The sequence below is a fragment of the Gallus gallus genome, chromosome Z, assembly GCF_016699485.2.
Source record: "Gallus gallus isolate bGalGal1 chromosome Z, bGalGal1.mat.broiler.GRCg7b, whole genome shotgun sequence".
In the NCBI taxonomy this organism is placed as follows: Eukaryota; Metazoa; Chordata; class Aves; order Galliformes; family Phasianidae; genus Gallus; species Gallus gallus.
Genome location: NC_052572.1, coordinates 75,124,535 through 75,141,911, shown reverse-complemented (window position 1 = coordinate 75,141,911; position 17,377 = coordinate 75,124,535). Strand labels below are relative to the sequence as shown.

General features: G+C 50.1%; 1 long non-coding RNA gene across 1 annotated transcript; it reads right to left on the bottom strand.

The window, feature by feature from the left end:
- Window positions 1-3,331: 3,331 nt before the first annotated feature.
- Window positions 3,332-6,732, bottom strand: LOC107052440. The gene is made up of 3 exons (XR_001464934.3): window positions 6,513-6,732; window positions 3,758-5,958; window positions 3,332-3,574 (listed from the first exon to the last, which is right to left on the bottom strand). It is a non-coding gene; the product is annotated as an uncharacterized LOC107052440 (long non-coding RNA).
- Window positions 6,733-17,377: the final 10,645 nt, after the last annotated feature.

Here is a 17,377-nt window from a genome sequence, read left to right as displayed (position 1 = left end):
TTATTTAAGGTTTCATTACCTAGCTGCAGTGAACGTCCTCAAGACAACCTCAATATACCTGTAATTTTTGGCAGGATAGGTTTTTCAATCACTGTAAGCAAAACTTCTTCATCAGGATCATCATCTCTTTTTGATTCAGACGGCTTTTTGGCATCGCTGAATCCTTCTACAGCTCTGAACCAGGGCATCTCTTTCAGGTCTGTAGAATTCTGCTGAAAGATCATTCCCATTCGTTGTTCAGCTGTCAGGATTGAGAGAAAAAGCTCCATGCAGAAATATATCCAATGATACCAAAAGATTCTCATTTAACAGTTCTACATGGATTCTAATCACGGAATGGACCAACGCAGCAAGCTAAAACTGAATGTAAAGCTAGATTTCAGAGGGTAGGGCTGTCAATATGTCAGCAAACAACTCCACATTAATAAAGATGCAAGTGATTCATATGCAAGCAACCTGGCAAGAGGAAAAGATGTCCTCCTTCTAGTTATCAACACTTATCTCAAGCTCTGGAATGCCTCTATAACCCATGGCAAAGCTCCTGTACAGAAGTCTTCCCTGCAAGCAGCATGCCCCCGTCCTGCACTCTGGCAAAGCCTTTTTCAGGAAAAAAAAAAGATACAGAAGACCACAAAAAGACTTCTGCGGTTTTGAACAACTGCACAGATTGAAATACCCATTACATTTCATATTTTGTATGTCTCTTAAAAGCTCAGACAGGAAAATCCTTCTTCTGTTATTCAGCAAATACGCATCGTGCCTCTCCCAGCTCCTCGTGACCTGCTCACTAAGGCAGTTCAAATCTCAATTTGAAATACATTCCAACTTTGGACAAAAAACTGATTAAACTAAAGAAGCCTACAGTCTTACCTATTCTTCCTAAGGCATTGGTCAGAATTGTTTAAATGCATCAATTCTATGCTGTAGAAAATAAACGATACACCATTCAAAAGGAGTATTTCTTCACTCTCCCTTGAAAATCCTTCTCAATACGGGAGGAATTTTGCTCTCATATCCTGACCAACCTTTGCTCTTCTGGAATTCAGTCACCTCTGTCAGAGCCAGTTCTTCATCACTCGGCATGCCTTCGTGGTGACCAGCTGTTTGTGAACGCTCTCTCAGCTGCCGCCTGCAAGTCCTGCATTCTGTAATGAACTCAGGTGAGTTATTCACCACGTACATACGTAAAAGAAAGCTCAGTGATATACTAAGAACACCCGGTGAGAGCAATAGCCTAAGGAAACACAGTGAGGAAGCAGAAGTAAGTATGCAACCCTAGAGACACAGACTGTAACAGTAAGGTACTTTGTGAGCTGCCAAAGGACATTAAAAGCATCTCTAGCGACCTTCACTTCACCACATTCATACTAGGAACTCCCCCCACCTGAAACACCAAACATCTAACATGGTACTCCATACTATCCCTGCCAGAGGTAGTCTGTAAAAACTACTGCGCTCTCAACAGTCCATCATCTCAGTTCTGTGTAGCTTATGCAACAACTTGCATAGAAACTGTGACTGCATCCAGGAACAAGACAAAGAGGTGAATGCAGAACACTGATTCTGCTTCTGCTCTTCATTTGGAAACTAACCAAAGTAAATAAAACCTCCTGATGAAAAATTCACAGTCTCCAGCCTAAAGCACAGTCAATATTATCAGTGAACTGTAGGACAGCTGTGGCTGCTCCCTCATGCAGGGGGATTGCCAGGTCACAGCCTGAACCGGGAGGTGAGCACCTGAGTGAGCACAGGGAGGGACCCCAGATCTCTCTCCCCTTCTTGGTGACGCTTCCAGCTGTGCTTCCCAGAGTGCACACACACTCAGAGTCTGCATGCTTTGCACCCACCCCACCTGCACACCAGTTAGAACCAGAAAGGGCTACATCCCCGAGCTCACTCTTCTCAAGCTGTTGCCAGTTATCAGTCAATCCTTCCTTGTCCTCCTGTTCTACAGTGCCTGCGTCCCAAACAAAGGCTCCACATCACCTTCGTTTGCTTTACACCTTGTAACAAGTGATGGAATACCAGCTCACCGCTTCCCAGTCCTGGATGGAAACGGACAGTGCCTACCACACTCTGTTCCCAACAATGGAAAAGGCAAACTGAGCCTGCATGTTAAGTTCCAGCTTCCAAACTTTACACATTATTGCATTTAGATTTCAACAGTCAGCTCCCTACCGTCTCCTGTTATTTGTGTCCCCTTGTATGTATGTCCCAAATTACCCCTACTGATTCTTCAGTTCAACAGAGAAGTAGAAGCCAGAAGCATTTTCTGCTTGGGCTGTTCATCTGTATCAGCGTCAGCTGGCTTCAGTGCACACAAGACACAAAACCAGCTGCCCCTACTGACATACTGCAGCATAAGAAAACACAGCATTTCCATCAAATACAACCAGCAACACAACAGTTAAAAGCTCTCTTAAACACTCAAGTACAGGTTAATTTAATTATACCAATATTATAATATATATATATATATATATAATTTATACCAACTTAATTTAAGCTGCAGGCACAGGAGCATATCAGCACTTCCCTTGTGCTCATTGCCCAACACAAACGATCTGAATCGTCTCCTTACTAACCTTATAACCCAAAAACTTATGCTTACAGCTCTCATTAGTTATTAAATGAAATACCCCTGAAAAGTTTACATTTCTTACAATTCTGCTTTTTAATTTTCTTAAAAAAAAAAACAACGAAATCTCCTTCGGTATCTCATACGATTGCTCAGTTTGAGAAAGACTTTAACAGAACCCAGAAGCAGACTTTAATTTAACTTCCTTCCCTGAAGGGGGGAGCAGATTTCAATGAGAACAATTCAATTAAGATGTTCTCCATTGGACCAGAAACTAAAAAAAAAGATAAAAACAGCCTTTAAAAGGTATTTCAGCATTTAACACATTAAATACATCTGTAAGGCTTAACATCACCAAGCTATTACTACCATACATGTTCTCCCTCCCCTTCTTGTTACTTTCCAAATAGGTCTCCCACTCTTCATAGTCTTTCACATTTGATTGTACTTGAACTCCCCACATCACTTCATCCATTTCTTTCAGGTGATCAAGGCCAAAAAAAAAAAAAAGCATACAATTCCACAGAAATATTTAGTCCACTTCAGCGGAAATTCTTTGAACACAAGCAGGCCAGCAGCAGTCTGTACAAAAGAGTATACATACACAGAGGTTCACACAAGTGAACGGCAGATGTTTGTGTTTCAGCTGCACGATGTCTGAACTTATCAGTACAGCTGCTTCTGGCTGCGTGAGCACTGAGAGGTGATGGGGATGGCTATCTCGGTAGCGGCAGATGCCTGACCCCACCTGTCCTTCTCACACACTCCCTTGCAAGTTCCCATCTCCACCCAGGACATCTCAGCTGCCCACTGCCTTGTCTGAACAGGCTGAAGAGCCACGACAAAAGGACTGACAGCCCCACCTGCCCTGAGTGAAGTTCTCCTTCCTTGGCAAACATAACACTGTGCCTACGCTCCTTTCAGAACCAGCAGCACGTAGAATAAAGCAGCAGATTCTTACAAGCGATAAAATGCTTGAGAAGTCCAAACGCTTCCCTGCAACAAAGCATTGCCAGGTAAAGTTAAAATCTGTAATGCTGTGCTAAACATTACAATAAGCACAATACACAACTAATCCCAAAACCCTTCAATATTCGCAAGAAGGAATAAGACTCCAAAGCTGTCATCACCTGTGACAGAATGAACACCTCAGCAATTAACACTAAAAGCAGTAATTACCTTTCAGCCAGTTGCTTTTTCATAGTTTCCAAGTTCACAGCTGGTAAGGAAACACAGGGACCAAATGTGGGTTTAGCTGGTTGAGATTTACACAGGGAAGCATCGCTGTAAGTTTCCTAAGAGAACTGCAACACTTTCAACACATAGTTTATGCACATTAAATATAAGTTTGTACACAATTGATGTAAGTTTTGCCTCTGCAGCTTTAGAGGTCAACAAAACATACCATGTGAACATATAAAGCATATGACAAAAAGATGTACATTGGAATGATCAGATTGGGCAATTTCTGTACACCACAAAAGGGAAAGCGTATATACAAAAAGCTGTGTACTTACAGTGCAAAATGCATACACCATTCACATCCATCAGTACAAAGCAATCTGTAATTTAGGGTAAAGCAGCCCTCCTCTCAGTTTGAAGACATCAATGGCTTCCCGCAATATATAACGGTTCAATGCCGACAGCTGAAACCTCACAAGTAGTACAGTTTTAAATATGAAAAGCTACAGCCAAACAATGGAGATGAAGATAGAAGTTTCTTTCTGACAACTTGGCTTGACTGCAATTATAACTTAAAGACTCCAACCACATCAACACAGAAATTAAATGACATCCTGCGTTCTAAAACAGCAGGAGTCTGTAGGGCAAAATCTAGCCCGAACACAGTGACTTGGAGTAGTCGAGTCCATGACCGAGGTCTGCTGCTAAAAACTTCTGCAATCTTCTGCACAGCAAAAACAGAGGGGTCTCCAGACACAAATGGAGTATGAGGACCTAAGAACACCAGTTATACTGGATGTAAAATTCAGCAGCAATCTTCCCAATCCTTGAACCACTGCCATGCAGCAGGCAGCAACTTCTGCACCTTTCCCTTCTGACATGAAGAATTGGTAACTCAGGTTTTCCTAGTCTGATATAGAGCAGAAGACTCAAGCCAAAAACAACACAACATCAGAGAAAACATTCCTGCCACTTATTTACCGGGAAAAAGAAAAAAATAATCTCTCTCTTGCCTATGAGCAAAAGGCAGATTTCAACAGTTAGGAAAGCACATATCACTTGAGGGAGTGCAACAACTTTCTTAATTTGCTGTTCTTCCCACTTTGTTTCTGCCTCATCTTCACTTGATCCATCACTCACAGGCACTACAACTTACATCAATCGTTAGCACACCTCATTACGCCCTTTGCTTATTTCCCTACTCCTTACCCAACCTCCTCCTTCAAAAACAGTACCGCTTCCCACAGCCATTACAAGTGATAGAAACAGATGACAGCAGACGAAAAGCCTGTACACAAGGACCACGTCCAAATCAGAAGATGTAGGAATGGCAACCGGAGTTTGCAGAATCCATCTTCGTTTACCCAACCATTCCTCAGATGACTGCAGTACCAGAAGAACAAAGATAAATGTCTCAAAGCAAACCCGTATATCACGTGAGACTTCAAAAACAGACTACAACCTGGGGACATCACACACGGAAGATCCTTAGGTGTTCTACAATGCACAATCTACTACAGACACAGAAGTTTCTCTATACCATTTACTCCAACAATAGAGTCGGACCATACCTGCGTATTACTTACAACCATTATCCAAATAATAAAGCAATTGGCCTACAAGCCTGGCAAACCAGTGCTTTGTAAGTGAAACTGCAAACAGCAAGATGAGTTAAGGAGCAACCGAAAAGCCACATACGCTTGGCATGCAGTAAGTCTGCTTACTTCCAAAGGGCTGGCTGGCTCTGGTTGGCTGTTTTTTGTTTGTTTTTACCCCTTTCCCATAACAGTCGTAATGTCAGTGTGTGGAGAGCAGGAACAGCCCACATAAGCCTCAAGGACCACCAAGCATTATGGTCTTCTGTCAAGATCAAGGGCAAAACTTTGTACTGCACTCTTCACTGGGCAAGTCTCACATTCTTACGGACATCCATCAGTAAAAGACACAGCCTCTCTCTGGGAGAAAAGGCACCAACTCATCCACGCGTTCAGCCATCCTACGCCTAAGAGTTCTCTTTTTAGGAACAAAATAGAGATGATTCCTACCAGGCTCGTCCTCATCCTCTGAATCACCGCCTTCTCTTCTCCGAGAATGCTGACGATCATTTGAAGCATCCAAGGGAAGATAATCAGCTCGGGTCCTGGCGAGGTGACGTCTCCTCCGAGCAGCCGCAATACAGCCTGCACTGGGGACACAGCCTGCACGCAAGGGAAACAACATCTGAGCCAAAGACTGAAAGCAGCACTCTATCACTACGAGTGTCAATAACCACCACAATTCAGGAACACTGCGCAATTCTGAACTGAAAACACAATGTTTGTCTTATAAGCTTACCAAGTTAAGCTTATAAATATATGAATATCAATGAATGGAAAGAGATCCTTAAAAAATAGCTCTTAGCCTGAAAACAGACCTTTTCCTATCAAATAAATCAACATCCTGCCGTTTTTCCAGCTCATTCAAAGATCAAGACTGCTACACCAATTGAGTTTACAAAGGAATCCAAACTTAACTAACAAAACAGTAGATAAGGCTAATGTCAACCTCAAAGTGAATTATGAATCACTAAACAATTTTGTTTGCTGCTTCTGCATTCCTTCCACTATCAGTGGTTATAATTTCTAATCTACCTCCTGAAATTAATACAGAATTATGACAAACACCTGCAACCAAAAATACCAAGCAACCATCACTATTCTTTCAAGACAGCCCTGGCTCAGCACAAACAACATGCTTAAAAACGCCCAGGAACCTGGCCTGGTGATAACTCCTTCCTCCTCTGGGATGCGTTGGATTCATTCTCAGAGTCTGTGCTGTTGTAGCCCTCACTCGGTGAAGAATAACTCCCTTCCTTTGTTTCTTGAGCACCCTCCGTGTTGCAGTCCCAGGCTCCAGCTGAGGTCTTTCTGCTGTAAGAGAAAAAAAGGAAGACTCATTATTTCATTATTAAGACTCAGTTTCAGCAGCTGGAAACTGATGCACAGTGTACCTGGTTACCAGCAGCTATTTGGACTACGAGGAAGCAATGGCTAGTCACAAATCTACCTCCACCTGACAGAGCTGCCGCTGACCAATGAGAGCCCGGGGGAGGGACGGGCAGATGCTGCTCACGGGGAGCTCCTCCTGCCGCTGCTGGATGCTGATGCTGACAGGGCTGCAGATGCTCTGCAGGGCCAGCTCGTAGCTGGGAGCCACAAATGGACACGGCGGGAGAGAGGAGAGAGCTGGCGGGGACCAGCCGAGGCATCCAAGAGCATCCAAAAGCAAGGCTCCTCCGTAACGAGGAGCCGAAGACACCGCGTACCCAAAAACGCGCATGCAAAACGCTGTGTGCGCGGTGCTGCATGCGCAGCGCGGTGCCGAGCCCGGCGGGTCCTGGGATGCTGCGGTGCCGGGGCCGCTTCACGCCCGTACCGCGACCGCCGATCTCCGAGCCGCTCGGGTTCCGCTGCTGCTGAGTGCGCTTTGAAACGGCCGGGGGACGGCGCGGGGCTGGGGGGGGAAGGGGACGTCTGCTGGTCCGCCGCGGCGGAGAGCAATTTGGATGGCGCCGGGCGCTCGGGGGCAGCTGTGAGCCGAACCGGTCCGCTCCCGGGATGGGCTCGGGCATCAAACATCTAGTGAAAATAGATGAGGGGCAGCCTGGTTTAGAAGGAGGAGATCGCTGAGCCGGCGGTCCGAGAACCGGCAGCTCGCCCGCACGCGTAGCGCTTCGGAGCAACAGTTGCTGGTTTGGAGTCGTCGGGCGCATGCTCGCTGTGACCTGGAGGACTAATCACAATAGAGAGCGGCGGATGAGCTGCACAGAGCGGTTACGAAGCCACTTCCGCATTCCTACGCGCACGCGTTGTGCCGCCTGCAGGACTGAGCAGCGGACAGCGGCAGTTCCGCGCATTGGCCACGAGGTGGCGGCAGAGACCGCGGAAAGAACCTCGACGGGATCGAGGGCGTGCTAAGAGCTTTACAAAAGGAAAATAATAATAATAAAAAACAAAAGATAAAAAAGTTACTTTTTGCCAGCATCTGTTGCACTGTTCTGAAATATTCACATGCCAAAATGTAACTGCCCAGTACATTTAACGACAACAAAATTAAAGCACGTTGGCAGAAAGCAGAGCGCCATATTGGTGTTCACTCAGCCTCTGTCTTCTTCGTGCTTTCATGTATTTCACAGCTACCTAATGTAAATCACAGCTACCTCTGGAAGACAGCCCGAGAGCTGTGCAGGTCCATCAGGCTCAGCTGCAGCTTTCATCTGCCCTTCTCTGGCCCTCCTGCAGCTGGAGAGAGAGCACAGGAGGGCACGTGGGATGCAGACCCTCCCCAGTCAGCCGCAGCAGTCGCTCCTGCCAGCACTCCCTTTCCCCCACGTCTTTCCCATTGGACAGTCTGGAGCCCTGTGTGGCAGAGGAGGAGAGAGCTGCAGGCAGAAGGAAAACGGGCTGCTGGGATTCCTCCATCCCACTGCCAGGTGTCTTCTCTGGCATTTTGGGGGTGGGAAGGGAGTTGTGGGAGCACCCGTGGGGCTCCGGGCAGGAGGGAAGGAAGCAAAGATGCAGCTGCAGGCAGCGGGCCCTGGGCTGGAGTAGTGCAGCCAGGCACAAACAGTGACAACATACACACACAAATAAACACCCAGTACAGAATCTGGCACTCCATGGTCCTCCCAGAGCTTGTTACTGCTTTTTAGGCTGCCCTACAGGTATTCTGTCCTTTCCCCTTCATTCCCCTGTCTCTTTCCCCCTTCCTTCACCCCGTGCCTTCCCCATTCCTTTTCCAGGCTTTCCCTTTCCTTTCCCCGCTTCCTTCCCCACGCCTTCCCCCTGCAACAGCCCCATGTTCTGCTGCTGTTCTCAGCTGACAATCCTTACACCACACTGTTCAAACACCACAGATCAGACTGCATACTGGCACTGATATTAAAACAACAACAAATACATACAGTATTATGCGTGGATAACAAACTCCTACCTGCTTGAAGACCAATAGCAGCTTCTCATCCGGCAGTAACTCCTGCACACGGCCAGGTCTCCCGTGCAGGGATTTGGCATCTGCAGTGGCTTCGCAACACTGGATTTGAGTCTTTGACTTCCACCTCAATCTGCTCGACAGCTCCCCCCCTCAATCTGCTCTTGTGCTCCAGAGAGAGATCCAAGGCATGAAGAGGTGCAGTGCAACACAACTGGATAACGCTCTTGAAGAATGGCAACACCTGAGCAACACAGAGGAAGGTAGAAGGAATAAAAGGGCAGAGCAAGGCAAAACCTCAGGGAAAGAAAGGGAAAGGTGAGAGGAAAATGTCACACAGCCTGCAAGGTGCCCTAAAGAGCCATAACAAAGTCTGGCAGCACTGCCGTGCTGTGCAATGGGAAAGATTCGTATATTTACACGGTCCTTACCTGTTCAGGTAACCAGTCACCTAAGTTGGGTTCTGGGGAATTATGGGACATGCAGCTTTCCAATCCTGAGAAGCATATGGACAAGTAAGGAGAAGGAAATAAAGGATGGCAGAGCACCATCAACACACTCAGTGCATGTCCATGCAGACTCACAAACCCACAGCTTCCCGCGTGGTTTCTGCTTTTGTAGCATTTGCGTGCTGCAGATGAGGAAAACGCTCTGCTGTTTGAGTCTTCTTCTGCAAGAGCCACCTACAGGTAAATTGCAGCTAACCCGCAGACTGAACAGTACTGCCTGGCATTGGTCAGGGGGAGCTCCTCCTGCTGCTGCTGGATGCTGATGCTGACAGGGCTGCAGATGCTCTGCAGGGCCAGCTCGTAGCTGGGAGCCAGGAATGGACACGGCGGGAGAGACGAGAGAGCTGTTGAGGAGCAGCTGAGGCATCCCTCACTCAAAAGCATCACAAAGCCACAGCCATAGCACGGAAGCTGGGCATGATCATGAGCAGCATCCCGGATGCTGGAGATTCTTTGCTACCATACACTACGGGAGCACAGCTCTCGCTGCAGGCATCCCACAGCCAGACAAAATGGGAACAAACCCGCAGCTCTGCTGCACGCACAGCCCACAGCCATAGCCTTGCAACATGAGCTGCCTTGCTGTTGCTTGCATCCATCCCAATCCCTGGGAATGAAGACTCAGAAGGCAGTCAAGGCGTTGATCCAGCACCAGCGTGCTTTTATTCCTTAACAGCCAGGAGGGCCTTTTGGTGAGAGGTCTGGTGGACACATGGGACTCATCCTCTCTACGTCCCCCTCCACCAGGCTCGGCTCCTCCTGGCTGACGCTGACCTGCTCCTGCATGGAGCTGCTGCTGTCGGGGCACTCGGGCTGTGCTTGGGCTGGGCTGCACTGCAATGGTGCCCCGTCACAGTCCAGCTCGGTGACCGCTGTTTCTGGCAGGCTCAGGTCAGCGTCTTCTGCACAGCTGGGAGAGATGAGGGCTTCCACGTGGATCAACACCTTCATTCCCTCACTGATGTTATATGGCAGGCTGTCATCCGAGCTGCAGCGATTTGTGCTTCCTAGCAGCTCTGCATTGATACCAGCACACAGTGAACCATCGCTATACACTCTGGCTCTTCTGCGTGGACGAGGGCTCGGTTCACCTAGGAAGGAGTAGATACACAGGCAAACAGTTAGTGGTAAACTTGCACAAGCTGAATGATGAGAGTGGTTCTTGAGATTTTCTATTGCAGTGGCAACAGGACAAAGCCAATAGGACAATAGCAACAGGAGGAGCACTGTCTCGAAAGGAACTGTTGCGCTTTTGTTGTTTGTCTTTCTCTTTTGTGTGGACTCCAAGCATGAATTCCATGGCGCTGACAAGCAGGGTTTTGACAGCTGGATGTGCACCCTTACCTGCCAGGACCACCACCTCTGTTTCCGAGGGCTCCCTGGCATCGCGCTGCAGTTGGCGTTTGGCCACAGAGGATGGTTTTCTGGGCTTGAAACAGGAACACCAACTGCATGCTGGGGATTTCTTCACCCTGCTGGGTGAACTTGGTCTGGAGGGAGAAAAGAGGGAGCGGTGTGAGTCGTGCATGGTGCAGGGTGAGGGAAGAGCTGCCCTGAGCTCTTGCCAACACTTGCTTGCTTCTAGCACTGCCTGGTTCCTGCTGAAACACAACTTAGAAGCTCGGTCTGTTTCACACGGTTGAGGACGGTTCCATTTCTAGAGCTCAGCCCTGGAGTCTTGCTGGCTACATTCCCCTCAGCCATGTCAACCCAGATGCAGAGCATGCGAGCAGAGGCTGCACAGCTGTCCAGGACAGCATCGAAGGGAGGGCTTCGATTGAGCTGGAGGTGTAACTGCTTGCTGAGGAACCGTGCAGCCAGAGAGGGAGTTCAAAAGGATCTCTGACTCTGACATTAGTAGAAGGCCCCCACTGGTGGCTAAACTGAGCCCGTTGGGCAACTGCATGTTAGTTGAACCTCAGAGTCCAAAGGGAGGGGACATTCAGTACACCACCACACGCCCCATTAGCGTCACGTAGCTTCTGCAAGTTTTGGCACTAGCAATAGTGGAGAAAAACCCACAAAAGCCCACCCAACCAAGTCTGATAGGAAGCTGCTGGAAAAGAAAGTCCTCTTTACCTTTCAGACGGAAAGTCAATGATTGTGTGGAATTTACCCCACGCAGCTGCGGGGCCTTCTTCCACTTGCATGTCCCTGCTCTCTGTCACAGCGGGAGAGCTGCTGTGGCCTCTCCTCTGTGCCTGTGCCTCCTCCAAGGTGAGCAGGTTGGTGGCAGGAGAAGACACCCGAACAGACTCGGGCTCTGATGGAGAACTGCACCCTGGAAGGGAAGACCACAGCTAAGAGGGAGGATCAGAAAGCAGCGGCACAGCCATCACAGTTCTGGGGGAGGTGCCACACATCTCTCAGCCTTGCTTATCCAAACCACTGGAAAAAGAGGAGGTCAAAACCCTTTCATCAAGCTTCACCTGCACGCAAAACATCACCATGACAGGGACGGTTTTCTCATGCTCAACTTTGGGCTTGGACATTCTCCGCATCCTGCCACAGACGATGCCATATTCTCATCTAAGCCCACAAGTCTTCTGGCCCCCTGATAGCAAAAGCGTAGCTCAACAATCCTGGAGAAGGCCTGCATTTGATCAAGGTGTCTCATCAAGACAAAGCTCATGCAGGAAGACGCTCACCTGCTCCATCTCCGTCGCCTGACGTGGAGCTGGAGCAGAAGAGGACGTCGGTGTGGTTGATGAGGAATTCCACCACATCCGACTGCCTCTGCAGTTCCTCGCAGGCAGCTCTTCCGCTGGCGCAGGCAGCCTCGTTCTGCTGGGATCTGTAGAAAAGGCAGATTGGAGAAGTCATTGACCCGAGATCGTTTCCCCACGTTTGGGCATTTGGGCAGCCAAAGGCTGTCCAGTTGGGCTCTGGAGACTTCCGCAGTGGGCAAGCACTGATGCCACTGAAGACATTCTCCCGGCTGATCAAGGACACACCAGCCCCATCTGACAAAACCAAGAGAGCTCAAATTGTCCTCCTCTCCAAAGTGTGCCCGTGGGGAGAACAGATCTAAGCCTTGTGCTGAGACGGAAAAAGAAGTTTACCTGAAGAGGTTGGGAGCCCACACAATCGCTAAGTTCTTAGCGGGCATGTTTGTGACGGAGCAGCTCCCAGCGAGACAAGCCAAGTGTCTCATCAGGTACTCCAGGGTCCTGGAAAGCAAGAGCCAAACCTTCAGCACCACTGAGCACGCCGTGCTCACATTCACCAAACAAACCTCACTTGTTCTTGCTACGGAATAGCAAGTAGATCAAGCTTTCCCAAGTGCCACGCTGCAGCACCAAGCCCCAGCACAGCACAGCCGCAGCCATCAGCTGCACCAGCCGTGCCCCCATGCCCAGGAGCTGACCCAATCCATTCAGCCCCACGCAGACATCCACCACTTCAACACACACAGGCATCACGTTGCCAGCGTGAGACAAAGCCTGCCATCGCATCATCGCCCTCTGAAGTACAGCAGGGCTGAGCTCCCCAGACTGAAGGCAGCAGTTTTCTGACCTGTAGTGAGGCGCGGGCAGCTGCTGGATGACCTCCTGCATTCTGACCAACCGCTCCTCATCTGTAGCGGCACAAACAGTGTCCTGGAAGAAAGCAGAAAGGGAATGAGACACACATCATGCGAGTCAAGCGCATGGGGCTAACAGAAAAAGGGCCTCAGAGCTGCAGAGGGCACTGCTGCTCCCATCTCCCACATTTCCAATGGCAGGATGCACACACCAGGTGTTACGGTGCACCCGGTGTGCAGGAAGCATGAGCTGCTTGTTGGACAGAGACATCCACTGGATGTCCATCAAAACCCCAACTTCAACAGAAAAAAGACCAAAAAAAGGTGCGCAGGCGTGTGTGTGTATGGGACAGGTCACGAAGAGGGACATGAAGGCCATTGCCTTGTGCTTACCGAGAACTTGCCATGCAGCTGCTCGCTCAGCAGAGGGCTCGGGAGCTCCCTGAAGTACATCTTGCACAGGGAGCTCACGCTGTGAATGTCCCGGACGGTGAGCTCCGGAATCTGCTCCGACTCAAAGTCATGGCTGGAGAGAAGGACACAAAAACAGAGGGCTTGGAGAAAGAGGAAAACAACTCCAAAGCAAGACAACATACAGTCCAGAAGCACTCTTACCGCAGCTTCTGGATCTTGGACGCCACGCCGGACAGGCGGTAGATCCCCTGCACCACGCCGTGCTGCTCAATGAACTCAGCGCAGCTCTGCACGACCTGGGGGACTACAGAACAAGGGCCAGCGCTTAGCTGAGCTCCTGATTCAAGTCCTGCTTCAGCCGCTGCTCCTGTCACATCCCATCCACTAACCCCAGCCGGGCTACGGCTTGCCTCCTCCTCACAGGAGAAAGAAGGCTGTCGCAGACGTCGCCGGCAGGCAGGAGAAAGGGACAAATCTGGACACGGACGTGTTCTTGGCTTTCAAGAAATGCCAGGACCTGCCAAGCAGCCTGCAGAAAGTAATTCTGGGGAAGCCAGAGACACTGCCACAAGTCCCATCACAGCTCCCACCGCAATGGAGGCGTGAGACCTCCTGTCCAGAAGCTCTAGGAAACTGACGCAGTACACTCTCTTGGGCCAAAAGGCTTCCTTGGTTTTCAGGCTAGCGTGGGATTGGCTTACACCTTTGGCTTTAAGCAAATACAAGTGTACCAGCCTCCTATGAGCATTAACCTCAGCTTCCCTTTCAGCCTTCAACTCCCATTTCACATTTCTCCACCGCTATCAACCTGCCCCTTGCTAGACACGATCTCCCTTTCTTTCATCTTTACATGCCCAACAGAGGGAGGAAGCTCTCAGGAACGGGCTGTTCCTTACCATCACGGCCAGAGTGGAGAAGATGCTCTCCCAGGTCACAGCCAAACACCCCTTCCTTCTCCTTCTCCAGCTCCATCTCCCTCTGCTTCGGTTCCTTTGGGCGCGCCTTCACGAAGGAACGAAGGAAGCTGAGGAGCTTGCCACGCTTCTTTGGCACTGCACAACAAAAGGAAGAAACCAGTTCATTTCAGGTTGGGCTCAGTGGGACCAGGCTGAGCGGAAACACACTCTACAGAGCGCGTCAAAGCGGCAAGAACATTGCCAACACTGCATTCTACAAGGATTCGAGCATTTGCCCAAGCCCTCATTCTCACTGCCTACAGAACAGCAGCCCTACGCCCCGTGGGATGCAGGAAGGATCATCAACACAGAGGAGAACGTGGGATGGATCAAGGAGGTATTCAACACAGAACACACCCAGAAAAAGACTCCATTTGACTTCCCCGCGCCATCACATGTAACATACATACCTGGCTGTGGTGCTGAATTGAGGAGGGCCTCGGGAATTTTTCCGCTGATGAGCTCCACGCACTCACCAGGGAAAAACCCAACCTGGAACAAGAACAAAAGGACGGATGCAATACTGAATGCAGCATTTCTCAGGCCTCAACTGTTAAACCAAGACAGAATGGCCTGCAGAAAAGTAACCCTCATTCAACATTTGCAGCCAGAAGACCTACAAAAGCAATACTTGGTTCCGCACAAGAAGGCTCTGTCCTCCGTGCCTGTACTAAGGACAGAGGTGGTCAACTCCTGACTGCGCATTGAGCACGAGAGGCTCTTGCTTCTAAGTCAAATGAGGAGACAGTTTCCCACCCAAGCCCAGAGCCAAAGGGAAAGTCCTCTGACAGCGACACAGGGAAGCTGTTGACGTCCAGAAGCCACCCTGTGCGGGCAGAGCAGCTCGAAGCTGACGTTCCTCACTTGACTGCAATTGCGCCCACAAGTCTGAAGCTCATGCCTACCTGAAAGCCATGCTTGCCTCTCCACCAGGGGCTCTGCTCCTTTGCTGGCATAGCAGTAATGCACACCAGGTCTCCCACCTGCAAGACATTGCAACATCAATCCCAGCGTCAGCACAGCTGGGAGGAAAGCACAGCTGAAATGGCACCCTTCTTCTGCACTGCCAAAGAGCGCACAGCTTGAGAGCAATTGCACCGGGGCAGCTCTTCAGGCATTTCCCGTCGGAAAGCTGAACGTGGAGGTACATGAGCCGCTGCCTTACACACCAGACAGAATACAGTGCAAGCATGCCAAATCAAAACGTCTTTTAGACATGGCTGAACTCCTCCCTGCATCCAACCCAGTGTAAGTCCTATCTGGACCTGCATCTTCTGGGCTTCACCTCACAAGGCATTCTGAAGGTGTCTGAGAATATTCCTGATGCATTCACACGGTATACTCTTCTGTCCGTGACAACAAGGAACGCCTTCTTTATCTGCTTACCTCCAAGGAGAGCTCGTCCGCTGCCTGGGCAAGGTATCTCTTAATAACATGGCCAGCAGCAATAGCGGGAATATTAAGAGATGGCTCCTCCTGGACCAGCAAGGGCTTCCCCTGGTTCTCAGGCTGAAACAGAAAGCACAGGCCATGGTGAGGAGCTGAGGACAAACAAGGAGGATTTCAGGGTGCCATCTCCATGCCACTAGCAAGGAAATGAAGCTTTTAAGGCAGCTCTTCAGGGACACCGAGAGAGCCGGAAGGATGCTCTCTCTCTCTCTTGAAAAGCAGGAGAGCACAACTGTGGCTCATTCTGCTGGCTCAAGGCAGGGAACAGAGACCAAGCAGAGCTTCACACTGTACCTCCGTCAACGCCCGGTCAGGCCCACGGCTGATCTCGCTGCTCGCGATGCCCATCACAGCAGGCGCGACAAGCTGCAACAGAAAAGAAACACATTTCCTGTGCTCACACAGCACTGGATCAAGAGACTTCTTCAGAACTACTTCTAGAAACAACAACTGTGTGCAGTCTATTCAAACGGGACAGCCGTTGCAATACGCAGCACTGGACCAAGTCGCTGTCCCTCTGCTAGCAGATGGGGACTCTGGCACAAAGCAGCAGATGCATTTGCCCGCAGCACGCTGAGAGCGCAGTAGCAGGCCAGGGAGAGGTGTCGCTGCTGGGGCTGGAGCTGCTCCCCAGCCCCCGGCTCCCAGCAGCAGCCTCACCACCAGCGCCGGCCGCAGCCTTGCCCACGCATTTCCTCTGCCTGCATGCCCGCTGTGCTCCCTACAGCTGTCGGCCACACTCACACAGCCAAAGCATGCACGCTTGTGCCCCTGGCTCATGTTGTACAGCTCTGCACAGAGTGGGGCTAGGGCTCTTGGCCTAAGGGATTGCTTTCCTTCACAGTACCTGGTCCCAGCACTACAGGCAGCATCCTGCTGAGGGTTGAGCTGGAGAGGAAGTGGAAAAAACCCACACGTGACCAGAGCTGCATTTCAGCTGGACGAGGCTGTGTTACTACACACGGTGTGACTAAACACGGGCTGCTGAACCATGTGGCAATACAAAACATGGCACGTACCTGGCAAGAGATCAGAACAAGGGAGAAGCAGATCCTCGAACCCGCAGCCGTTCCTTGTCACTTTGCTCTGATCTTCCACAAGCAAAAGCTGCACCAAGGGAGCAGGCAGAGGGTGGGCAGGGGAGAGAGAAAGAGCAGGTCAGTGAGCTTGCACAATTGAGCAAAGGGAAGAACCAGGGAAGAACCCTGGCACAAATGCCATCTTGATGAATGGCTTTGGAATGGATGGCCCAGGGGAAAATGGCCTCTGAAGGTCAAGACTAAGCAATATGATCCTAGGAGCTCCGCCAGCCAGCACTTCTCAAGCCCTCGCTGCCCAGCCGTCTATCCCACACCGTCTCAGCTTACCTACAAGACGCTGCGCAAGACGGGATGAAGACGAACAGATTCAATCAGTGCACAAGTGCAACAAGCCACGTACTCACGCCGAGCTCAAGCGCTCCAATGAAGGGAAGCAGCACGCGCTGCTCCTCCCCTCATTCTAGCCGCTTATGACATCACTAAGGGCCACCCGGCTGCTCCACCATGGACGGACAAGGTGGGGAGGCAAGACCACGTCACAAGACCACAGGATTCCAAAAGGGCACCCCAGCGTTCGAGAAATCAGTGCGTGGTTGGAATTCCATCCCAGCCAAATCCTGGAGAAGCTGTCATGGGCTTGTCGGGACCAAAGTGCAGGACACGGCGCTTGGTCCTGTTGAGCCTCTTGCTGGGCCTATGGCAAATCCACACCAGGGTCCTTCTTTGCACCCAAGGGCGGCTTAGAGCAGCCATCTCTT